Genomic DNA, 26,504 nt, shown 5'->3' with positions numbered 1-26,504 from the left:
ATCTAAAGCAGGGATGAGATGGGCCATGGTCTTCAAGTGCTTATGTGGTAATGCTGCTTCAGGCGTTGGAATCTCCTCTCTGTTGTTTGGAATTTGATTACATTCTATCAGTTTAGGTAGAGGCAGGTATGTCTCACCATCCATGGATTCTATTTGAAAACCAGTAGCTCTTCTTCCGGCTTCTTCAGTCACGCCTGTGCAAGTCTTAAAGGGGTTGTCTCGCGCCGAAACGTTTTTTTTTCTCCATAGGCCCCCCGTTCGGCGCAGGACAACCCCAATGGATGTGTTAAAAAAAAAAACATATTACTTACCCGAATCCCCGCTCTGCGACGTCTTCCTACTTCTTCCTTCACCAAGATGGCCGCCGGGATCTTCACCCACGATGCACCGCGCGTCCTTTCCCATGGTGCACCGTGGGCTCTGTGTGGTCCATTGCCGATGCCAGCCTCCTGATTGGCTGGAATCGGCACACGTGACGGGGCGGAGCTACGATGACCAGCTCTCCGGCACGAGCGGCCCCATTCACCAGGAAGAAGACCGCACAGCGCAAGCGCGTCTAAAAACGCCAGAAGAAAGCGAAATTAGACGGATCCATGGCGACGGGGACGCTAGCAACGGAGCAGGTAAGTGAATAACTTCTGTATGGCTCATATTTAATGCACGATGTATATTACAAAGTGCATTAATATGGCCATACAGAAGTGTATAACCCCACTTGCTTTCGTGAGACAACCCCTTTAAGTGAATATGGAGAGCTATGTCCTTCAATGTTGAATATGTCGAAGAAAGTAGAGCTGGCAAGGGACCTGTTGCTTTGATCGTCAAGAATGGTATACAACCTTACAGCCATTTCTTTATGTCCAATTGGATAAACTTTAACAAGACAAATCTTAGAGCAGGATTTACCTCTGAGGCCCTCCCCACAGACTTGGGTACACTGGGGTGATACTTCAGGAAGTACTGTGACTTTCTCCTCCCCGCCATGCTCTGTAGCCTGGTCTGAAGGCGTGAGAGTCCATGGGGCGGGCTCGGGATGTAAGGCCGTGGTATGCTCCTTACTATGACATTCTGAACACTCGATGTTTGCTGTACAGTCCTTCGCCCTATGAGATGTTGAGGCACAACACTTGTAGCAAATTTGGTTTTCCTTGAGAAAGGCTTTCCGGTCCTTAACCCCTTAGTGACCAAGCCTGTTTACGCCTTAATGACCAGGCTAAATTTTGCAAATCTGACACGTGTCACTTTAGCATGGAAAAAGACCAGAAAGGTTTTGCATATCCAAGCGATTCTGACATTGTTTTATCGCCACATGTTGTACTTCATTTAGGTGGAAAAAAAAGACCTATAGAATTTGTGTTTATTTATTAAAAGCGACAAAATTGGGAAAATTTTGAAAAAATCGTCATTTTTTCACATTTCCAACTGCAATATCTCAAATATGTGCAAACATAATATAGAAATTTTTGCTAAAATTTATATTTCCATCCGTTTACTTTATTTTGGGCGCACATTGGAAAAACTTTCGTTTTTTTTTTTAACCATTTAGGAGACGTACAAATGTAACATTACTTTTCAGCATTTTGAGGAACACTTTGTTTTCCTACACCAATCCAAGATTGGAAAGGCTCATAGGAGTCAAAGTGATAGATACCCCCACAAGTGACCCCATTTTAAAAACTACACCCTTTAACGTATTCACTGAGGGGTGTCATGAGTATTTTAACCCCACAGTTTTTTTTCAGGAGTCAATGCAATTTAGAAGAGAAAAACAAAAATTTCATATTTTTGCAAATATGTCATTTTAAAGACAGGACTTTTTTCTATAGTACACATGAAAATTAGGATTTGCACCCCAGAATGGATACCCCTGTTTGTCCCGTGCTCAGAAACATACCCATTGTGGCCCTAGTCTTACGTTTGGATGCACAATGGGGCCCAAAATGAAAGGAGCAATCGGTGGCTTTCGGAACAGAAATTTTGCTTGAAGGAGATTTAGGCCCCATTGCCCACTTGTAGAGCCATTGAGTGACCAAAACTATGGAGAACCCCCACAAGTGACCCCATTTTGAAAAGTAGACCCCTTAACGAATTTATCTAGGGGTACGATGACTTTTTTTGACTTCACAGTTTTTGAATGAATCTAAGCCAAGCCGAAGGAAAAAAATTACAATTTTCATTTTTTTGGTAATTCTGTCATTTTAAAAGCAGTTTTTTTGGACAGCACATATATGAATGAAGACTTGCACCCCAAAATGGATACCCCTGTTTCTCCCGTGCTCAGAATCATACCCATTGTGGCCCTAATCATATGTCTGGATGCACAATGGGGCCCAAAATGAAAGGAGCAACCGGTGGCTTTCGGAACAGAAATTTTGCTTGAAGGAGATTTAGTCCCCATTGCCCACTTGTAGAGCCCTTGAGTGACCAAAACGATGGAGAACGCCCACAAGTGACCCCATTTTGAAAAGTAGACCCCTTAACGAATTTATCTAGGGGTACGATGACTTTTTTGACTTCACAGTTTTTGAATGAATCTAAGCCAAGCCGAAGGAAAAAAATTACGATTTTCATTTTTTTGGTAATTCTGTCATTTTAAAAGCAGTTTTTTTGTACAGCACATATATGAATGAAGACTTGCACCCCAAAATGGATACCCCTGTTTCTCCGGTGCTCAGAAACATACCCGTTGTGGCCCTAATCATATGTCTGGATGCACAATGGGGCCCAAAATGAAAGGAGCAAGCGGTGGCTTTCGGAACAGAAATTTTGCTTGAAGGAGATTTAGTCCCCATTGCCCACTTGTAGAGCTCTTGAGTGACCAAAACAATGGAGATCCCCCACAAGTTACCCCATTTTGAAAAGTAGACCCCTTAACGAATTTATCTAGGGGTACGATGACTTTTTTGACTTCACAGTTTTTGAATGAATCTAAGCCAAGCCGAAGGAAAAAAAATACGATTTTCATTTTTTTGGTAATTCTGTCATTTCAAAAGCAGTTTTTTTTGTACCGCACATATATGAATGAAGACTTGCACCCCAAAATGGATACCCCTGTTTGTCCTGTGCTCAGAAACATACCCATTGTGGCCCTAGTATTACGTCTATATGCACAATGGGGCCCAAAATGAAAGGAGCAAGCGGTGGCTTTCGGAACAGAAATTTTGCTTGAAGGAGATTTAGTCCCCATTGCCCACTTGTAGAGCCATTGAGTGACCAAAACGATGGAGAACCCCCACAAGTGACCCCATTTTGAAAAGTAGACCCCCTAACGAATTTATCTAGGGGTATGATGACTTTTTTGACTTCAAAGTTTTTGAATGAATCTAAGCCAAGCAGAAGGAAAAAATTACGATTTTCATTTTTTTGGCAATGGTGTCAATTTAAAAACTGTTTTTTTTGGAAAGTGTACATAGGAATGAAGACTTTCGCCCCAAAATGGATACCCCCATTTGTCCCGTGTTCAGAAACATACCCATTGTGGCCCTAATCTACTTAAAGGAAACATAGCTAGGCCTATAATGGAAGGAGCACCCGTTGGATTTCAGGGTACAGCGGAATAAATTCCAGTCCCCATTGCCCACATGTAGAGCCATTGAGCGTCCAAAACGATAGAGAACCCCCACAAATGACCCCATTTTAAAAACTAGACCCCTTAACAAATTCATCTAGGGGTGTACTGCATATTTTGACCCCAAAGTATTTGAATGAATCTAAGCAAAGCAAAAGGAAAAAAATTACGATTTTCATTTGTTTGGCAATTTTGTCAATTTAAAAACTGTTTTTTTTGTACAGTGTACATAGGAATGAAGACTTTCACCCCAAAATGGATACCCCTGTTTCTCCCGTGTTCAGAAACATACCCATTGTGGCCCTAATCTACTTACAGGACACATGGCTAGGCCCATAATGGAGGGAATGCCCGCTGGATTTCAGGGCAGAACTGAATAAATTCCAGGCCCCATTGCCCACTTATACGGAAAAAAATTTGACTTCCTAAAAATGCCATCCCCATTTTTTGGCATTCCCTAAATATTAGATAAAAGTAATAATATAAACTGCGTTTTATGTCCCGAAGACAGGGGTAATTACGGAGGCTGGTTGGGCTGGGCACATGGGGCAAGAAAACCGGGTATCCCCCCCCTCCTCTCATGTATTTTGGGGGGTATTTCGTAACCTCAGCGGCGGGGATGGGGTGTAGAAAGTGGCGCTGTGAGGCTTTGTAATCTTGCTGCGGTGCAGCGGTCTCACAGAGAAGGCGCTCAACAAGCTGCTCCTGGAACTGCAGGAAGGCGAGCGTTCCCGGGGCTTCTTGTAAATTACGGATTACTGGTAGCGGTCTGAATAACGCCGTGCTCACGTAGCCGTAGGCGGAATCCGCTTGCCGAGGCCTGCAGCGGATTCCAGCTGTGAGCCCGGCTGTGACCCTGCGTACAGTTGCGTAATGTACTGCGCATAACTGCCTACTCACACAGGCGGTTTTTTGTTTGCATTTCCCGCGCCGTCGCTTAGAGATGACTCGGGTACCCGCAGCCCGTACACAATGTGTTTGCACATGGGCTGTGGGTATATCCGCGGTCATAGAGCACAATGGGCTCTAGGTCGCAGATATTCGTGGTAAAATATAGCATGCCGTGTTCTGTTTCTGCGAGTGGATTACGTAATTCCGACCCGCTAATTGGGGGGAATTGTGTAATCCAATGCATGCGATTGATCCGTGGATTACCGCTGATCAAGCGCATGCAGAGCCTGTAATTCCTCTCCGGTCATGTGTGACCGGCTTAATGTTAGTTCGCTACTTTATCATGTGACCGGGGACCGCTCAGCGAGGTCACCGGTCACTGCTCCAAGCACTCAGCAACCGTTGGTCGCTGAGAGCAAGGAGATTTAAAATTTCCTGGGCTTCCCGGCTTCTGCGAATGTGTCCGGCATTTTGCCGGCGGGCGCATGCGCAGCAGCCAGAAGGGTCCATGGAGGATAATCGCATCTGGATTCAAATGCGGAAGCCTCCGAGAAGATGTTTCATCTCCCCCCACCGATCGCATCGGTGAGGGGAAATGAAACTGCCACTTTTTAAAGAACTTTTACGTGATCGCCATTATGCATTGGATAACGGCGATCATGTGACCAGTAACCGCATACCGCGGCTCCCCGTGACATCTCCAGGCTCTTGGCTACCTTTTGTAGCCAGCAGCAGGGAGATTTTATATTTCTTGGGCAATCTTTTGTGCATGCGTCCGCCATCATGCTGACGGGCGCATGCGCCGAAGCTGGGGTAAGATCCGCGGATCAACATCCCACCAGGGAACAAATCCGGGACCTTGGGTACGTAATTTCATCCCCCCTTACGGATATGATCCATAAGGGGAGATGAAACTTTAACTTTTTAAACTTTTTTTTACTTTTAACTTTTTTTTTTTTTTTTTACTTTTTAACTTTATATGATCACTGTTATCTGATGGATAACGGTGATCATATGACTGGAAACCACATACAGCGGTCTCCAGTCATATCTCCCTGCACTCGGCTATCTGTGACAGCTGGGTGCAGGGAGATTTTGAATTTGCCGGGCTCGCCGGCTTCTGCGCATGCGCGCCGCATCGGCACATCGCAGAAGCCAGCGGGGGGTCCCGACACCGGCCGGAGGACATCGGCGGACCTGAGGTGAGTATTTTCACCTCCCCTCATGGATCCGATCCATGAGGGGAGGTGAAACTTTTCTTTTTTTACACTTTTTTTCACTTTTCCGCGATCGTCGTTATCCGTTGTATAACGGCGATCGTGGTACCGGGGACCGCTCACCGCAGTCCCCGCTGACATCTCCTGCCTCCCGGCTACCTACAGGAGCCGGGAACCAGGAGATTTTAAGTCTCCCGCGCCGCCGGGCCTTCTGCGCATGCGCGCCAGGCGGCATTACGTCAGCCGCATGCGCAGAAGGACGGCTACGGCGCCCGAAGCATCGGGACAGCTGGGAGTCGTGCGGCGGACATCGGTGAGTAATTTCAGCTGCTCCGATGGATCCGATCCATCAGAGCAGCTGAATCTTTAACTTTTATTGCACTTTTATTTACTTTTTTGCGATCGGAGCTATCCATTGCATAGCGCCGATCGCAGTGCTGGGGGGGGCTCCGAACAGCCCGGGATGACAGCTCCATGCTGTCAGCTACCTGCGGACACCAACAGCATGGAGCTGTCACGTCCACAGCCCGAGGGGCATTATTCTCTGCAGGAAGCATGTTTTTACGTCCTCAGAGAATAAAGCCCACTTCGGGAGGACGTAAAAACACTATGGGCTGGTCGTTAAGGGGTTAAGAGGTTTTTCCCTGAATCCTCTACATTTCTGCAATGGGTGAGGCTTCTTATGTAGAGGGCAGTCTTTGCAAGGGTCTCTTGTTGAGGGATGCACAGCAGATATGCTGGTTTTGTGTACTGCAACAGGTGTAGCTTTCGGGTTACGAAGTGAAGCAGGTGTGTTAGTTCTGGTGTAAGCGGTTTCAAATGTTGAGAAGTCAAAACTTGGGTCGCTCCTAGTCTTTGATTGTTGGCGTATGAAATCCACAAAAAAGGAGAATGGAGGGAATGAGACGTTGTGCTGTTGTTTGTACTTGGAACCTTGAGTAATCCACTTTTCTTGTAGACTGTAAGGTAATTTCTGTACAATGGGGTTGACACCACGTGCTGTGTCTAAAAATGCGAGACCTTGCAACTCTCCCTCACCTTTAGCGACTTCGAGTTCCATCAGCAGGTCACTTAATTCTCTCAGCTTCTGAAATCCTTTATTGGGAATCTTAGGAAAATCCTCAATCCTTTTGAAGAGTGCATTTTCTACCACTTCTGGTGAGCCATAACACTCCTCCAGTCTTTCCCATATCATTTTTAGTCCTCTGCTTGGGTAGTTAATGTTGATGTCTCTAATTCGCTTTGCATGTTTTGCTGACTAGTTGCCTAACCATTTGACTAGGAGGTCAACTTCTTCACTTACAGACAGGTCGAGATCTTTTGTCATATTTGTCATATTTCTGAATGATGAACGCCAGCGAACTTCTCAGCAGGCAAAGCATGTGGAAAAAGTGATGCTAAAGCTCCCATCTGACAGCGCTAGTGACAGAAGACGCAGTTCCGAGTAGCAGGGGAGGCACGGGGATCAGGCAGCATGTCCAGTTTAGGCAGGGGAACACTCTTCAAGGCCTTTGTTAGCTTCATGGCTCCCCAGCAAGACTTTGTCACCACTCCCCAGTCAAGGCTGAGTCGGAGGGAGCACTGTAAAAAGATGGTGAGGGAGTACGTAGCTGATCGTACCACCGTCCTCCGTGATGCCTCTGCTCCATACAACTATTGGTTGTCAAAGATGGACACATGGCACGAACTTGCGCTGTACGCCCTGGAGGTTCTGGCCTGCCCTGCTGCTAGCGTCTTGACAGAGAGGGTGTTTAGTGCAGCTGGGGGAATCATCACGGATAAGTGTACCCACCAGTCAACTGCCAGTGCCGACAAATAAACTGACTGAGTAGGGTAGAAATGTGGGCCAAGGTCCCTGGTGGGGTTAAACTCTGCTATGTTTGGGCGCTGTGATTTCTTTAGGCGTAATACCATCTTTAAGTTCCTTGGGCTCGCCTATGCTGTGGGTGCACAAAGACTTCCCATTGCAGTGTTTTACCGGTCTGGCACAAATACACTGACTGACTAGGGTAGAAATGTGGGCCAAGGTCCTTGGCGGTGTGAAACTCTGCCATAGGTGACCCCAAGGAACTCAAAGACTTCCTATTGCGTTGTTGAGCTATCTGACACCTACACAGAATGAATTGTGTGGGGACACATGGATTTTTCCATTGCTATGTAACTCGTAACACCTGGTCACACAAGGTGGAGGCTGGGACCATGCCTGTCCCTGGGCCCGCTCATGTGCTTCCCACACAGAGTATTGCTTCATTGTGGAGATGTGTAGAAGTGCTGGCATCTGAGTCCCCTTTATGCCCACGTTTGCGGCTCCTGACAATTTTGTGACACAGGTGGCACGGGAGTAGAATGATGATTGTAGGTCAATCTATCATCAATTCTCAACTGCATTTTGGGCTATCGCCCTCACTTTCAAAGAGGGTCACTGCCTGGCCCTGCCAACACTATGCAGTGTGTGCCTCCAGTTCCTCCTCATCCAGTACGCGCTTATAAATAGACATGAGGGTGGTGTGGCTATGAAGCGAGTGTGTGGCATGAGGGCAGCTGAACGCTGCGCAGGGAAACGTTTGTGTGCGCTGTGGACACAGGATCGTGCGGGGGGGGGGGGGTGGTTGAACAGCAATGTCAGCATGTAACCCAGGAGAAGAGGCAGCAGTGTCACCCGCAGGCAGTGATTGTCCTTGGTTGCTGGTAGTGTGGTGCTTAGCTAAGATGTGCCAGCGCGTGTGCCTTGCTAATGAGGGTTTGTCCAAAGTAAATTGTTACGGGGGGGGGGGGGGGGGTGGACGACAGACTCTTGCCCTCATTTTGGCTTAATTGTGGGACCTGGGAGCCTCAGATGCAGCCATGCATGCTGCCTCTAACTTTGCCTATCCGTTCCTGTGGTGTTTCCATGACTTTCTGAGGTTTTCCAGAGTTTCACAAGTCATCAGCTATGCGGAGCATCGGTCCCATACAAAAATGCTCGAGTCGCCTATTGACTTCAATGGGGTTCGTTACTCGAAACAAGCTCTGAAGCATTACGAAAAGTTCGATTCAAGCAACGAGCACCCGAGCATTTCGGTGCTCGCTCATCTCTAGTAACAATCCCTCCTTACTCTGCTTGCTGCCTGGGCTGGGCACAAACCCTATTCCCACCACCTCCCTCCCTTTTTCCTTTTCCTTTCCTCTCTCCCTTTTCTCCCTCTCTTTTTCCTTTCTAGAACCTTTCTGATAGTTCAATAGGAGAAATCTCCTTTTGTATGCCTTTCTTATTTCTTATTTTCTCAATTAGATTAGAGTTATTCTAGAGTTATGTGCACTGATAAAACAAGCAGCTTCATGGCAAGAAACGATGACTGGAAGAATGCAGACAATTCTTGTTTTTCTTTAATTGATGACATGTCTTCACAGTCTTGTGTTTTTTACTGCATGATCTTGGCAGCTCAAATAAAATTCTTTTGAACAATAAAAAAATTCTAAAAAACAGCTAAAATGTTTCTTTTGTTTATTTCGCATCCCATGATGCATGATTAATGCTGTAAAAACAAACACAATGGTTTTCCTTCTTCCTCCCAAAAAATGAAATAAAAGTTATACAATGTATTAAATGTTCCCAAAAAATGTTAAAATTGTTGTGATGCGATTTTAACATTAGAAAGTCCCATTGACTTTCATGTTAAAAAAACGGGCAATTTTATCACGGGCGGCAGTAATGCGATGCAAATTTATTCTAAAAAAAAATCATCAAAAATCGCCATCACCCGTGTGAAACTAGCATTAAACAGACGATATGTATGTGTAAATACACTCGCCTCAACAGAGAGTATTTGCGCATGAACTAGATTTGGAGACGGCAATACTCAGGCTATTATGCACGTATAGTACTGAAATTTTTGCGCTCAACACGCACAAGTGTTACCCCCTTTCCATGGAATAGAATGGCTACTTAAAGCCTAGTTAGCGCCAGCTGGCTTTTTCTCCCTGTGTTTCCCTTTTACTGCTATTGCATCTTTCTTCGTAACACGGACAACTATAGGGTAGGTCCTACTTTTTCTCACACGTATAAAAAATACGCTCAAGAAAGATATGGAAGCTCCTATCATTTCACGCGCATAGGTATTGTGCGCAAGAAACACGCTCGTGACAGCAAATCCATTGAAATCAGTGGCTTCGCTTTGTTGCATTTTACGGGCATTATTTTCATATGCGCAAAAACCTCCGCAAACACATTTGTCTGTTTAAGCCCTAAATGTTGATTTATCATGGAATTTTTCAGTGGGTCGCTTCATTAAAAAAGCTGCTGAGAGTATGATACCTTGTATAAACGGACACAATGCAGACAAGTAAGGGTGTATACAAACAGGCGAGTTTTGCGCACAACTTCTGTCTGATATTGATGGAACACGTGCGTGTAAATAACACACTGATCCAATGCATTTATTCACATGAGCGATTGTTCTCTTATAGTGGTAATAGGAGATAGAAAAATCGCTGCATGTCCTATTTTTTGGGGTGATTCCTTGCAAAGTATTACCCATTGTTTCCTAAGGTATCTTTTAAAAAAAATGGATCACACTCTCACGCCATGAGATTTTCGTACGGGTGAGATGCAATTTTTACCATTGAAATTATTGGAAGCCTGCGCACGAGAAGGGCTGACCCCCACTCCATGCAGACAGTCCTGGTCTTAGAGTAAGTTCCCATGGAACTGATTCACTGCAGCGAACATGCACAAAATCTGCAACAATAAAAACTGCAATATTCTTTCTGGAACAAATGCTGGAAAAGAACTGGAAGTTGTTGGAATGGAGAACACATTCATCTCCATTTAGGTAATAGAAGTCCATGGTTCTATCTGCGTGATCATTCTGAATCAAGTTGATTCTGTAACTCAGAATCTAGAAAACGTTCCGTTCAATAGTCAGATGGTAATAGTAGAAAGAAGAATCTGGATGGAGCAGACTCAGGAACGTAGCGTTTTTGTATCGCATGGCTGACCATTTACTTCTTATTGTAGAGTCCACATTACGTAAAATGTGTCCAAATGTTTCTGATGCCAAATAAATTTTCATGGGTCTACAATTGTTCTCCTAATGATTACTATAACTATACATAAATGAAGGGATGACCCAGAAGTAAACTACATACATATATATTTATATATTGGTAGGGCTCGGCTTCAGGATTGTGCAACTTCTAAGGACTGCTCTTTTATTCATACACTTACAGTAGCTGTCATGCTCAGCTGATTGTAGTGGGAGCTCTGATATTCTAAAATTCTATAAACTCCAACTTTTTACTTGAGTTTATTTTGACTTATTTGGTGGTATTATGAACTATTGATCTCCAGTTATAAACATTGAAATGATAATGAGCCTCGTGTGGTGCAGAGTGTAAGCTCTCACCTACGACCTGAAGGTTGCAAGTTCGATCCCCGCATGAATCAGGTAGCCGGCTCAAGGTTGACTCAGCCTTCCATCCTTCAGAGGTCGGTAAAATGAGAACCCAGCTTGGTGGGGGGTAATAAGTAATAATTACCTGAAAGCGCTGCGGAATAAGTTGGCGCTATACAAATACCATGATTTGATTTTTTTGATATATACATGTGTAAAATATGGCAAAAGGAATTGCGTAAAATATAATACTTATAATCTCAGGGATAAATAGCAAATCTGTAAATGTGAAAAATATCTTGTGACCCATGGGCAGGGGATCTGGTGTATTATTTTCCACATTACCCTTTTCAATGTCCTGTAAAAAAAAGATTATTTGTGATTATTTGTGCCCCTGTGCAGAGTATCTAACATCTAGCGTTCTCTGTGTGGGGTGAAGTAGCGGCAGTTATCAGCACTATCCACCAGGTTAATTATTTGTGCCCCTGTGCAGAATATCTCACATCTACCATTCTCTGTGTGGGGTGAAGTAACCGCAGTTATCAGCACTATCCAATGGGTTAATTATTTGTGCCCCTGTGCAGAGCATCTCACATCTACCATTCTCTGTGTGTGGTGATTTAGCCGTAGGTAGTTCCCATTGCTAAACAGTAGGTCAATTTTTGGTGGGCTACTGCAGAGCATCTCACCTCTCCCATTCGCTGTGTGCGGTGAATTAGCCGAAGGTAGTTCCCATCGCTAAACAGTGGGTTAGTTTTTTTGTGGCCCAATGCAGAGTATCTCACATCTACCATTCTTTGTGTGCAGTGAATGTGCCCCAGTTGTCAGCACTATACAGTGGGTTAATGTTTTCTGCTACTCTATACAGCCTCTCTTATCTACCATTCTCTGTGAGCAGTAAATTACCCATAGGTATGAGCGTAAGACAGCGGTTTAATTTTTTCTGTCACAGCATAAAGCCTCTGGTATCTACAAGTCTCTGTGTGCAGTGAATTAGCCCCAGTTCTCAGCGCTATACAGTGGGTTAATTTATTTGGGCCTTGCTCTATTCTTTATCCGACATGATAAAGAGTAGGGTCGAGGTCGAGGATGTGTACGTTGACGCGGGCATTCAAGTGAGCGTGTGGGCAGAGGCCAAGGTCCTGGGCGGAGTGAATCAGAGCCAGCTGCTCAGGGATTAGGAGAGCGCCACGTCTCTCTGCTCCCCAGCTACATCTCACCGTGTGGTAGACCTTTTTTTACAAGCACAACAGTGCAATCAGGTGCTGTCATGGATCTTGGATAACACGTCCAGCAATTTATCCAACACCCAGTCTTCCACGCAGTCCACTCCTACCGGGCTAGGAACTGCACCTCTGAATCCTCGGGCTGCTCCTCCTTTCTCCCAGTCTGGTCATTCCAAGAAAATGAGAGATTCTGAGCAGGCAGACTCCCAGGAACTGTTCTCGGGTCCCTACCCTAAGTCGGAAAAAACAGTTCCTCACCCACCTGAAGAGCTTGTCGTGACCAATGCCCAACATTTGGAAATTTCACAGAGTCCGGGTGATGAGGCTGAGGACTTCCAAGAACTGTCTAAAGTGCTTTTTGTGGATGAGGATCATGAGACAGTTGTCTGTCAGTGAGGTTGTTGTAAGGGCAGGAAGTCCAAGGGAGGAGCAGACAGAGGATTCAGAGGAAGAGCTGCTGGACGATGAGGTGACTGACTCCACCTGCTTGCTAAGCCAAATGAAGACTGGGCTTCAGAGGGAGAGGCAAGTGCAGCAGCAGAACAGGTTCGAAGAGGCAGTGGGGTGGCTAGGGGGAGACGGCAGGGCCAGAGCAAAGACTCCCCCAACTGTTCCTCACAGTATCCCCTCGAGGCAAGCCTCCGTGCAGAGGGCTAGGTGTTCAAAGGTCTGGTGGTTTTTTAGTGGGAGCGCGGTCGACCGACGAACAGTGGTGTGTAACCTGTGCTGCACCAAGATCAGCCGGGGAGCCACCACTACCAGCCGCACCATCCTCCGGGTCATACCACTGCCTCTTCCCCTGTGCCACAACCTGCTTCACAGATCCAATCCCCCTCCCAGGACGCAGGCACGAGCGCCTCCTGGCCTGCACCCACACTCTCACCTCCACGGTCCTCCACTGCCTCCAGCAATGTCTCCTAGCGCAGCGTTCAGCTGTCGCTAACACAAGCGTTGGAGCAAAAGCGAAAATGCGCGGCCACCCACCCGCATGCACAATCTTTAAACGTGCATATTGCAAAATTACTCAGCCTGGAGATGCTGCCATACAGTCTAGTCGAAACGGAGGCTTTCTAAAACATGATGGCGGTGGCAGTCCCTCGGTACTCGGTCCCCAGTCGCCACTCTTTTTCCCGGTGTGCCGTCCCCGCCCTACACCAGCACGTCTCACGCAACATAAACTGTGCCCTCACCAACGCAGTTACCGGGAAGGTCGACTTAACCATGGACACATGGACAAGTGCTGATGGGCAGGGACACTACATCTCCCTGACAGCACACTGGGTGAACTTGGTGGAGGCTGGGACCGCTCACGTGCTACCCACACCGAGGATAGCGGGTCCTACCTTGGTGATGGTATCCCCAGCGTATTTTGCCACCTCCTCCAACCCCTCCTCCTCCTCCTCCTCCTCTGTCACCTCCACCTCTCAATTAAGAAGTGTGAGCACGTTGCCAGCAGTCAGTAGCGCAAGGTGCAGCAGCACTGCGGTGGGGAAGCGCCAGGAGGCCGTGCTGAAACTACTAGAGGCACACCGCCCAAGAGCTGTAACAGGGTTTGAGGGAGCAGACCGATCTCTGGCTTTCGCCGCTGAACCGCCAACCAGGCATGGTCATGTATGACAATGGGCGTAACATGGTGGTGGCTCTACAGCTTGACAGTCACACACACGTGCCATGCCTGGGCCACGTGTTCAATCTGGTGGTTCAGCGCTTTCTGAAAAACTACCCCCACTTGTCTGACCTACTCGGCAAGGTGCGCCGCGTGTGTGCATTTTTCTGCAAGTCCACCATGGATGCTGCCATCCTTAGGACACTGCAACATCGCTTACAGCTGCCAGAGCACCGACTGCTGTGCGACGTGCCCACGCGCTGGAATTCTACCCTGCACATGTTGGCCAGGCTTTACAAGCAGCATAGAGCCGTTGTAGAATACCAGCTGCAACATGACCCCGGAGTGGTAGTCAGCCACCCCAGTTCTTCACAGAGGAGTGGGCATGGATGGCAGACGTCTGTCAGGTCTTAGGAAACTTTGAGGAGTCTACCCAAATGGAGAGCGGCAATGCAGCCATTATCAGCGTAATTATCCCGTTGCTTTGCCTGCTGAGAAGTTCGCTGCTAAGCATAAAGGCCGACGCTTTGCGGTTAGAACAGGAGACGGGGGATGATAGTATGTCCGTTGATAGCCAGACCACCCTCACATCTGTATCTCAGCGCCTTTTGGAGGAGGAGGAGGAGGAGGAGGAGGGGGAAGAGACTGCTGCCCACACTGCAGAGGGTACCCGTGCTGCGTCCCTCTCATCTGTTCAGCGAGTATGGACTGAAGAGGAAGAGGAGGAGGATCATGAGAGTCATCCTGCTTGTGAGGACAGCGATGTGTTGCCTACTGGGACTCTGGCACACATGGCTGACTTCATGTTAGGCTGCCTTTCCCGTGACCCTTGCGTTAGACACATTCTGGCCAACACAGATTACTTGGTGTGCACCCTTCTCGACCCACGCTATAAGGAGAACTTTAACACTCTCATCCCAAAAGAGGAAAGGAGTACGAGAGTGATGCAATACCACAGCGCCTTGGTGGAAAAAGTGATGCTAAAGTTCCCATCTAACAGCGCTAGTGGTAGAAGACGTTGTTTAGAGTGCCAACTAGCAGGGGAACACTCTCCAAGGCCTTTGCCAGGTTTATGGCTCCCCAGCCAGACTGTGTCCCCACTCCCCACTCTAGGCTGAGTCGGAGGGAACACTGTAAAAAGATGGTGAGGGAGTACATAGCCGACCGTACCACCATCCTCCATGATCCCTCTGCTCCATACAACTATTGGGTGTCAAAGCTGGACATGTGGCACGAACTTGCGCTATACGCCCTGGAGGTTCTGGCCTGCCCTGCCACTAGAGTGTTATCAGAGAGGGTGTTTAGTGCTGCTAGGGGGATTATCACGGATAAAGTGTACCCGCCTGTCAACTGACATCCCCTACAGGCTTACACTCATTAAGATTAACAAAGGCTGGATTTCCCCAGACTTCTCTTCTCCACCGGGGGATAGCAGCGGAACATAAAGATTCTTTCAGCTGGAACAGGAAAACCATACATCCTCTAGCACCCCAAAAAAGGGGAGAAGTAGCTTGGTCTATCCCTCTCGGATCTTACTCCTCCTCCTAAAACATCATGTCATCACGCTGAACTGCCAATTTTTCTGCGAGCCAAAAGGCTCTTTTAAAACTAATTTTTTCAGAGGTTTGCCTCCAGGCTCCGTTAGGAAATTAAGCAACTAGTAACTACGAGCTTTATCTTTAAAAAATGTTTCTGGGTTTCTCCATGCACCATGGGTAAACCAATTTTTCAGGGGTGCACCTGTACTCTTGGTACACACATTTTTCCACGCTTCGCCTATACTCAGAGCAAGCTAATTTTTTCGGCCTTCATCCAAACTCATAGCAAACAAATTTTTCTTGGCTTCGTCTATACTCAGAGCAAACAAATTTTTCTGGGCTTCGTCCTAATTCATAGCTAACAAATTTTTCTGGGCTTCGCCTATACTCACAGCAAACCAATTTTTCAGGCCTTCGCCTATACACATAGCAAACCAATATTTGGGGGCTTCGCCTATACTCTTAGTAATTAAATCTTTCAGGTGTTTGCCTATACTCTTGGAACACCAATTTTTCAGGAGTTCACCTATACTCTTGGTACACCAATTTTTCCGGGAGTCGGCTATACTCTTCATACACAAATGTTTCAGGGGTTCGACTATACTCTTGCTATAGAAAGCAGCACTAGCATCCGAGTCCACTTTATGCCGACGATTGCTGAAGGTGTGGGCAGAGGCCAAGGTCCTGGGTGAGGGGGGTGCAACTGTGCCAGGTTTGGCCTGTAAAACGTTTTCGTGGTTCATCCAGTCTTTGGAGCTATAAAAGGAACCGTAACTGACGGCACATTGGGTCAACTAGGTGGAGGCTTGGACCGAGTCTGACCCTGGGTCCGGTCACGTGCTTCCCAGACAGAGTATTGCGGGTCCTACCTCAGTCACGGTCACACATACACAGAATGAATTGGGCAGAAGTGTGGGCAGAGGACGAGGTTCTGGGTGGGGTGAAACTCTGCCATGTTTGGGCACTCTAATTTCTTCATGTTTAATACTATCAGTGGGTTTCATGGGTTCGCCTATGCTGTGCACAAAGGTTTCCGATATCAGGGATCAGCTATCTGGTGCAAATACACTGTATGACTTGGTTAGGGTGCAGTAGGCTTTCCCATTGCAGTGTTCAGCTATCTGACACATACACAGAATGAATTGTGCAGGTGCACATGGGTTTCCCATAGCTATGTATCTGATGGCCCATTGGGTCACACAAAGTGGAGGCTGAGCGCTCCGAGAAGACAACAGCTGTATGCAGAAGATAGCAGTCCCGCTTGTCTTCTGCATACAGCGTGAGCCTTCATTTACACACTTATGCAAAGTGAACGCTCAAAACTGTCACTCTAACTGCTTTTTGAGCGAATTTTGAGCGATCATCTTGCCGTGTAAAGGCACACAACGATTATCGCTCAAGAGATGTCTTTTGAGTGAATCTTGAGCTATAATCATTATGTCTAAATTAGGCATTAGGTATTAGACAATATACTTTATACAGAGGTGTCAATAGGGGGTGCCCCCACAAAATCTGACAGTGTACTTTATACTCGGGGTATGCTATTTCCTATGGACAGTGGGCCATTGTGTGTTACATGGAGTCCTTGCCTTAGGGGGTTATTCAGACGACCGTATATCGGCCGGGCTTTCACGGACGGACGATATACGGTGTCCCTCTCTGCAGGGGGAGGAGGCTGGAAGAGCCGGGAGCAGTGCACTAAGCTCCCTCCCTCTCCACCCCAGTACCAGAACTTAGCTCTGCCCCCATCACGTCCCCCTCCCATTACAAATAGTAGCGAGAGGTGGAGAGGGAGGGAGCTTAGTGCACTGCTCCCGGCTCTTCCAGCCTCCTCCCCCTGCAGAGAGGGACACTGTAAAACCCGGCCGATATACGGTTGTCTGAATAAGCCCTAAACTTGTATGACCTCATTTTGAATTTCTTTATTCATTTTTTAACATGGTGTTTGCTTCAAGGTTGCAGGGGGACCAACTCAAGTGCATGGAGGTTCTACAATAGCTTCGTGTACCTCAGTTTTCACATGGAACTTCCATTTCATTATAAAAAAAAATAAAAAAAGTAAAAAAAACAAGTTTGGTATCACTGAATCTAATGACTCATCGCCAGCTGTTTTAATTAAGGGGGCTTTCACACAGGTGTAATTATTCCACAATCACGTTGCAGAATACGCCAATCCTCAAATTCCGCACTGAAATCAGCGAGGATAAACGCGGATTTTGCTGAGGAATTGCTGGCAGAATTCTATCATTTTCTTTCTGCATCAAAATCCACACGTTAGTATATATATATATATATATATATATATATATATATATATAAATATATGTATGTTATGTTATACTGCAGTACTCATCTGCCTTCTGTTCTGTCATACGCATTAATATATTACCCTATTATACCCCAGTACTCATCTATACCCTACTTTATTATACCAGAGTATTCATCAATATTCTTATATCCAAATACTCATTTACATCCTATTCTAATATACTCAAGTACTTATCCATACCCTGCTCTATGTTATACCCTAGTGCTCCTCTATACACTGCTCTATGCTACACCGAAGTACTCATATATACCCTGCTCTATGTTATACCCCAGTACCCATCTATAACCTACTTTGTTATACCCCAGTACCCATCTATAGCATACTTTGTTATACTCCAGTACTCATCTATACCCTGCTCTATGCTTTACCCCAGTACTCATCTATACTGTGCTCTGTTATACCCCAGTACCCATCTATAACCTACTTTGTTAAACTGTTCTATGATATACCCAGCACTTAGCTATAACCTACTTTGGTATACCCCAGAACCCATATATACCCTGCTTTATGTTATACCCTAGTACTCATCCATACCCTACTCTATGTTATACTCCAGTACTCATCTATACCCTGCTCTATGCTATACCCCAGTACTCATCTATACCCTGCTCTGTGCTAAACACAAGGATTCGCCTATACCCTGCTTTATGTTATACCCCAGTACTTATCTATACCCTGCTTTATGTTATACCCTAGTACTAATCTATAATCTACATTGTTATACCAGAGTACTCATCTATACCCTGCTCTATGCTATACCCCAGTACTCATCTATACACTACTCTGTTATACCCCAGTACCCATCTATAACCTACTTTGTTAAACCAGAGTACTCTTCTATACCCTGTTCTATGATATACCCAGTACATAGCTATTACCTACTTTGTTATACCCCAGAACCCATCTATACCCTGCTTTATGTTATACCCCAGTACTCATCTATACCCTACTATATGCTATACTCCAGTACTCATCTATACCCTGCTCTATGTTATACCCCAGTACCCATGTATAACCTACTTTGTTATACCAGAGTACTCTTCTATACCCTGCTCTATGCTATACCGCAGTACTTATCTAAAACTTACTTTGTTATACCCCAGAACCCATCTGTACCCTGCTTTATGTTATACCCCAGTACTCATCTATACCCTGCTCCATGCTATACTCCAGTACTCATCTATACCCTGCTCTATGCTATACCCCAGTACTTATCTATAACCTACTTTGTTATACCCCAGAACCCATCTGTACCCTGCTTTATGTTATACCCCAGTACTTATCCATATCCTGCTCTATGTTTTACACCAGTACTAGAGATGAGCGAGCGTACTCGGAAAAGCACTACTCGCTCGAGTAATGTGCTTTATCCGAGTATCGCTGTGCTCGTCCCTGAAGATTCGGGTGCCGCTGCGGCTGACAGGTGAGTCGCAGCGGGGAGCAGGGGAGAGCGGGCGGGAGAGAGGGAGAGAAAGATCTCCCCTCCGTTCCTCCCCGCTCTCCCCTGCAGCTCCCCGCTCCGTGCCGGCACCCGAATCTTCAGGGACGAGCACAGCGATACTCGGATAAAGCAAATTTCTCGAGCGAGTAGTGCTTTTCCGAGTACGGTAACCAGTACTCATCTATAACCTACTTTGTTATACCAGAGTACTCAACTATACCCTGCTCTATGCTATGTCCCAGAAATCTCCCTCGTTCGGGGGGAGCTGCCACGGGCAGTTGTGCCCACAACAGCATGAATCCGCTCTGAAAGTGAGCCACAGCAGACCAACACCCTGAGCTCCCCAGCATCTAAATCCAGACTACTTACTGCATACTGAACTACCACCGGCCGATTTTAAAATAAACTACTTTCAAAGAATAACCTGTGTTTGACTGACAAGTAATGCCCTGCGAAGCTGAATATGACCATAAGGCTCTAAACACATGGACACATGCGAATACGCACGCCACTATGGAGCAGTGATTTTTCTTTTAGACCATTCAAACTCCGCATGCAACTATTGCATGAGTTAAAAAAGGCAGAAAAATATATGTCCTGCCCTATCTTTTATCGCACATAGTAATTTCTTGCAACAATCACACTAGTCAAAATAAAACCATTAAAATCAATGCTTTCATTGCATAACTATTTGCAGCTGTTTTTTACGGTTGCAAAAACGGAGGAAATCACAGTCGTGTGTTCAAGTCATAAGGCCGGCTTCACACAGGCATATCTGTGCGCATAATATGCAGAGAATAGAATCCACTGACTTCAATAGGTTTGTTCACATTTCCGTGTTTTGCACGAGCATTTCAGTCACACAAAAAGAAAAGTAGAACATGTCCTACATTTCTGCTTATTTACACACCAAAGGTCCCCATAGAAGTCAATGGGGGAGGGCAAATGCGTGCTTATTACACAAGAACGTGCGTAAAACACAGCAGAATTCTGCCTGAATAAGAACACATATGGAGCTAATTAGGGGTTTCAATTGGAACATTTGTTTGCCACAAGGGAACATGCGTTGCTGGTGTGAAAAGTACCGTGAAATACACTGATGCGCACACAAAAAAGTGTCGCTCATACCATAAAAATGCAGCACTCAAGCACTCGCAGATACGAATACGCTGATGTGAAGCTGGTCTAATACAAGCCTGCCTTGTACACCGCTTATGTTTCTCAAATGGTTCTACATGTAATAACAAGGAATGACATCTAAGAGAGACGGATGAGGCGTTGTGACATCAGCTGACAGGAAGTCTTTGTTCAGGACTCTTAGGGTCACATGACAGACACATTGTACAATAAACAAAGATACACACTTTAAAGGAAATCACCCCAAACTCAGAGCACCATAATGATATATGATGCTTCCATAATTTGCTTGTGTGGAATTGGCCTAAAGGGGTTTGTCTGTTATTAGACAAGCCCTTTAAAGCGTCCCTAACATTTTACATGACTTTTCAGAATAAGCTACCATGTATGGAATAACAGTGTTTCTGGTCATTACATGACTTGTATCCTGCATTTTTCTTCAGTTTTCCCCTTTGAAGGCTGTATCTCTAATTTTTCCAATATGCTGTCTTCTATACACTGGACTCGGAGAAAACAGAGGACTTTGCTACCACGGAGGACAGAATATAGCTGGACTGAACAGTGTAGATGTGATTCCAGTAGGGAACAGGTCAATCACCCCGAGGGCCCGGGCCTGAGTAGGAACCCTGATTAGGTTCGTAAGCCCGCTATAACATCATGTTAGCCATTAAAAGGTATCATATCTATAACACTACTTGGTTTCTCTTACTGAGAACAATCACACTTTGCTCTGGCTGACACGGTGCTAAACTTTTTTCATTTTACGATATATATCTATATATATAAAATTGAATGTATGTCTGTCTGCGTGCGTGTCTGCGTGTCTGTTTGTCCTTTATGCGCTACTACACCATTCATCCGATCGCCATGAAACTTTGGGAAGTTGTTAAGTACACTCCTGGGAAGATTATAGGCATAGTACAAATATCCTACGATAAATGGCGCGCGCGCGAGCGTCGTCGAAAGTTACCCCCCCCACGTAGATCGAATAAGTAAGCCACCTGCTATTGTGATGTCATCACTGATGTCATCAACATCGGACGCCCTTGAACATGCCCCAACATGTTCTATAAAGCTGCATTGTGATGTCATTAAGGCTGTATTATGACACGTACAGCTTGGAACCACTAGAGCACGCCAGCCAATTACCATTGGAGTTGGAAGTGGGTAAACAAGTACTAGGATATCTTCCTAAGAAGCCACAGCAGCCGGATAAATTGTATGTTCCACCCAACGGCTATTTTATTCAGCCCGCAAGGGGGAAGCAGCGGCCTACAAAATCTCATTCAGGTAGGTAGGTTCAGTTCTTGGAGGTTGGGGAATGCTTATGGGCAAGGCCTTATGTCTCATCCCAACTTAATTCTCTCACTTCCCAATGTCATAGAAACTTGAAATTTGGCACGAGCATTGATTATGTCATAAATAGGAAAAGTTAATGGGTCCCAACTCGATTATTCAATTCAAAGCGCCAAAGAATTAGCGTTCAAATTTTATGTACGGAATCTAATTCTCTCATTTCCTGATGTCATAGATAGATAGATAGATAGACTGTATGCAATAACCCTGATAGATAGATAGATAGATAGATAGATAGATAGATAGATAGACTGTATGCAATGACACGTACAGCTTGAAACCATAAATACTAGAGCACGCCAGCCATTTACAGTCAGTCTCCATTGGAGTTGGAAGTGGGCAAACATGTACTAGGCTATCTTCCCAAGAAGCCACAGCAGCCGGATAAATTGGATGTTCCACACAACGGCTATTTTATTCAGCCTGCAAGGGGGAAGCAGCGGCCTACAAAACCTCAGTGGTCGCTGCTGCCGTCATCTAGATATATAAAAATGAATGTATGTATGTATGTCTGTCTTCGCAGCAACGCGCGACGGGTACGCTAGTATATATATATATAATTGCCCAGGCTGCTCCAGTCCCATGCTAATGTAGTGAATTAACGATGAGGGGTCAAAGATTCTCAATTGAGAGCTTTAGGGAAGGAGTCAAAATACTACACCAGCCTCCATCTCCGGTCACAAGTAGGATTCCTCTGGGGAGGTGCCATGGGACAGAGCTCTGCATAGTCATTGGTGGAGCAATCAGTAAGACTGACTCATTCCTGGCCAACAGCAGACAGAGAGGGGAGGGAAAAGATGTGGCTTTTTCATTGCCTTGTGCCTCATACCCCTACAGTTATAGCCCACCAGGAACATTCCCGGTGGAATAAATAGTCTATATGTCCATATAATAAACTGGGTAGTTTATCTTTTTATATAGATGCATAAGATGGCTGAGATAACACTTAGGTGCAGTTGCATTTTGGGGTGTATCCTCCCTCCCTGGGCCCCACCTTCTTGACAATACTGTGGAGGCCCCCTATCATCAGTAAACTATACCTCCTAGTATGCCCCAACAGCTGCAGACCTTCAGGTTCTTGCAGGGTGTTGTAGTTTTCTCCAGACTGTTCATTGGACGCATGGTTTTGGTGGGTAAAACTGCTGTTCACCTGCAAATCCATGCAACCGTTATAAATCAATGTAAAAACTGTTGCGATAAAACCATTTGTCAACGGCACTTTTCAGCCATTCTTTGGCTTTTGTGTTTGATCTCTTTCTTTAGCTGATATGTCATAAGTAGAGATGAGCGAGCACCAAAATGCTCGGGTGCTCGTTACTCGAGACGAATTTTTCGCGATGCTCGAGGGTTCGTTTCGAGTAACGAACCCCATTGAAGTCAATGGGCGACTCGAGCATTTTTGTATATCGCCGATGCTCGCTAAGGTTTTCATTTGTGAAAATCGGGGCAATTCAAGAAAGTGATGGGAGCGACACAGAAACGGATAGGGCAGGCGAGGGGCTACATGTTGGGCTGCATCTCAAGTTCCCAGGTCCCACTATTAAGCCACAATAGCAGCAAGAGTGGGCCCCCCCCCCCCAACAACTTTAAAGGGGTTGTCCGGCGCCGAAACGGGTTTTTTTTTTTTTTAACCCCCCCCTTGTTCGGCGCGAGACAACCCCGATGCAGGGGTTAAAAAAACAACCCGCACAGCGCTTACCTGAATCCCGGCGGTCCGGCGTCTTCATACTTACCTGCTGAAGATGGCCGCCGGGATCTTCTGTCTCCGTGGACCGCAGGGCTTCTGTGCGATCCATTGCCGATTCCAGCCTCCTGATTGGCTGGAATCGGCACGTGACGGGGCGGAGCTACACGGAGCCGGCATTCTACACGAGCGGCCCCATAGAAGACTGCAGAAGACCCGGACTGCGCAAGCGCGGCTAATTTGGCCATCGGAGGGCGAAAATTAGTCGGCTCCATGGGAACGAGGACGCCAGCAACGGAGCAGGTAAGTATAAAACTTTTTATAACTTCTGTATGGCTCATAATTAATGCACAATGTACATTACAAAGTGCATTATTATGGCCATACAGAAGTGTATAGACCCACTTGCTGCCGCGGGACAACCCCTTTAACATCTGAAAAGCCCTCATTAGCAATGCATACCTTAGCTAAGCACCACACTACCTCCAACAAAGCACAATCACTGCCTGCATGACACTCCGCTGCCACTTCTCCTGGGTTACATGCTGCCAAATCCCCCCCCACGACCCAGTGTCCACAGCGCACACCAAACTGTCCCTGCCAAGCCTTCAGCTGCCCTCATGCCACGCCACCCTCATGTCTATTTATAAGTGCGTCTGCCACAGGAAAAGCAGGCACACACTGCAGAAGGTTGGCACGGCTAGGCAGCGACCCTCTTTAAAAGGGGCGGGTCGATAGCCCACAATGCTGTACAGAAGCAATGAGAAATCCAACCCTGTGCCACCTCCATCTGGAGCTGCACACGTGGGCATAGCAATGGGGAACCTATGTGCCACACACTATTCATTCTGTCAAGGTGTCTGCATGCCCCAGTCAGACCGTGGTTTTTTATATATAGTCATAGGCAGGTACAACTCCGCAATGGGAATTCCGTGTGCACCCACAGCATGGGTGGCTCCCTGGAACCCACCGGCGGTACATAAAAATATCCCATTGCATTGCCCATCACAGCTGAGGTAGTAATGTCATGTTTAATGCAGGTGGGCTTCGGCCCACACTGCATGCCCCAGACAGACTGGGGTTCTTTAGAAGTGGAAACAGATGCATTTACAACTCCCTGTGGACCCACAGCATGGTGGGTGCCAGGAAGCCACCGGCGGTACATAAATATATCCCATTGCATTGCCCAACACAGCTGAGGTAGTAATGTCATGTTTAATGCAGGTGGGCTTCGGCCCACACTGCATGCCCCAGTCAGACTGGGGTTCTTTAGAAGTGGAAACAGATGCATTTACAACTCCCTGTGGACCCACAGCATGGGTGGCTCCCTGGAACCCACCGGCGGTACATAAAAATATCCCATTGCATTGCCCATCACAGCTGAGGTGGTAATGTCATGTTTAATGCAGGTGGGCTTCGGCCCACACTGCATGCCCCAGTCAGACTGGGGTTCTTTAGAAGTGGAAACAAATGCATTTACAACTCCCTGTGGACCCACAGCATGGTGGGTGCCAGGAAGCCACCGGCGGTACATAAATACATCCCATTGCATTGCCCAACACAGCTGAGGTAGTAATGTCATGTTTAATGCAGGTGGGCTAAAAATTCATTTGATTACACTGTAGGCGAGGGCCCCCAAAAATTGCTGTATCAACAGTACTAATGTACATCAGAAAAATTGGCCATGGCCAACCAAGAGGGCAGGTGAAACCCATTAATCGCTTTGGTTAATGTGGCTTAATTGGTAACTAGGCCAGGAGGCAGCCCAGTTAAAATAAAAATTGGTGGAGGTGAAAGTTTCAACACTTTAATGAGCATTGAAACGTATAAAAATTGTTTAGAAAAATTATATGACTGAGCCTTGTGGGCCTAAGAAAAATTGCCCGTTCGGCGTGATTATGTGAGGTTTCAGGAGGAGGAGCAGGAGGAGGAGGAGGAATATATTTTACACAGATTGATGAAGCGAAAAGGTCCCCGTTTTTGATGGGGATACAGAACGATGCTTCCATCCGCGGGTGCAGCCTACCTATTGCTTAGGTATCGCTGCTGTCCGCTGGTGGAGAAGAGAAGTCTGGGGAAATCCAGGCTTTGTTCATCTTGATGAGTGTTAGCCTGTCGGCACTGTCGGTTGACAGGCGGGTACGCTTATCTGTGATGATTCCCCCAGCCGCACTAAACACCCTCTCTGACAAGACGCTAGCCGCAGGACAAGCAAGCACCTCCAGGGCATACAGCGCGAGTTCAGGCCACGTGTCCAGCTTCGACACCCAGTAGTTGTAGGGGGCAGAGGCGTCACGGAGGACGGTTGTGCGATCGGCTACGTACTCCCTCACCATCCTTTTACAGTGCTCCCGCCGACTCAGCCGTGACTGGGGAGCGGTGACACAGTCTTGCTGGGGAGCCATAAAGCTGTCAAGGGCCTTAAAGAGTGTTGGCCTGCCTGTGCTGTACATGCTGCCTGATCTCCGCGCCTCCCCTGCTACCTGGCCCTCGGAACTGCGCCTTCGGCCACTAGCGTTTTCGTATGGGAATTTTACCATCAGTTTGTCCGCCAGGGTCCTGTGGTATAGCAACACTCTCGAACCCCTTTCCTCTTCGGGTATGAGAGTGGAAAGGTTCTCCTTATACCGTGGGTCGAGCAGTGTGTACACCCAGTAATCCGTAGTGGCCAGAATGCGTGTAACGCGAGGGTCACGAGAAAGGCATCCTAACATGAAGTCAGCCATGTGTGCCAGGGTACCTGTACGCAACACATGGCTGTGCTCACTCGGAAGATCACTTTCAGGATCCTCCTCCTTCTCCTCCTCCTCCTCCTCAGGCCATACACGCTGAAAGGATGACAGGCCAGCAGCATGTGTACCCTCACCAGTGGGCCAAGCTGTGTCTTCCCCCTCCTCCTCATCTTCCTCCTCCTCCTCCTCCTCACCGCGCTGAGATATAGACAGGAGGGTGCTCTGACTATCCAGCAACATACTGTCTTCCCCCGGCTCTGTTTCTGAGTGCAAAGCGTCTGCCTTTATGCTTTGCAGGGAACTTCTCAAGAGCCATAAAAGAGGAATGGTGACGCTAATGATTGCAGCATCGCCGCTCACCACCTGGGTAGACTCCTCAAAGTTTCGAAGGACCTGGCAGATGTCTG

Source organism: Eleutherodactylus coqui, chromosome 9, assembly GCF_035609145.1.
Source record: "Eleutherodactylus coqui strain aEleCoq1 chromosome 9, aEleCoq1.hap1, whole genome shotgun sequence".
Classification (NCBI taxonomy): domain Eukaryota; kingdom Metazoa; phylum Chordata; class Amphibia; order Anura; family Eleutherodactylidae; genus Eleutherodactylus; species Eleutherodactylus coqui.
The sequence above is the reverse complement of the archived record's forward strand: the minus strand, read 5'-3'. Positions refer to the sequence as shown.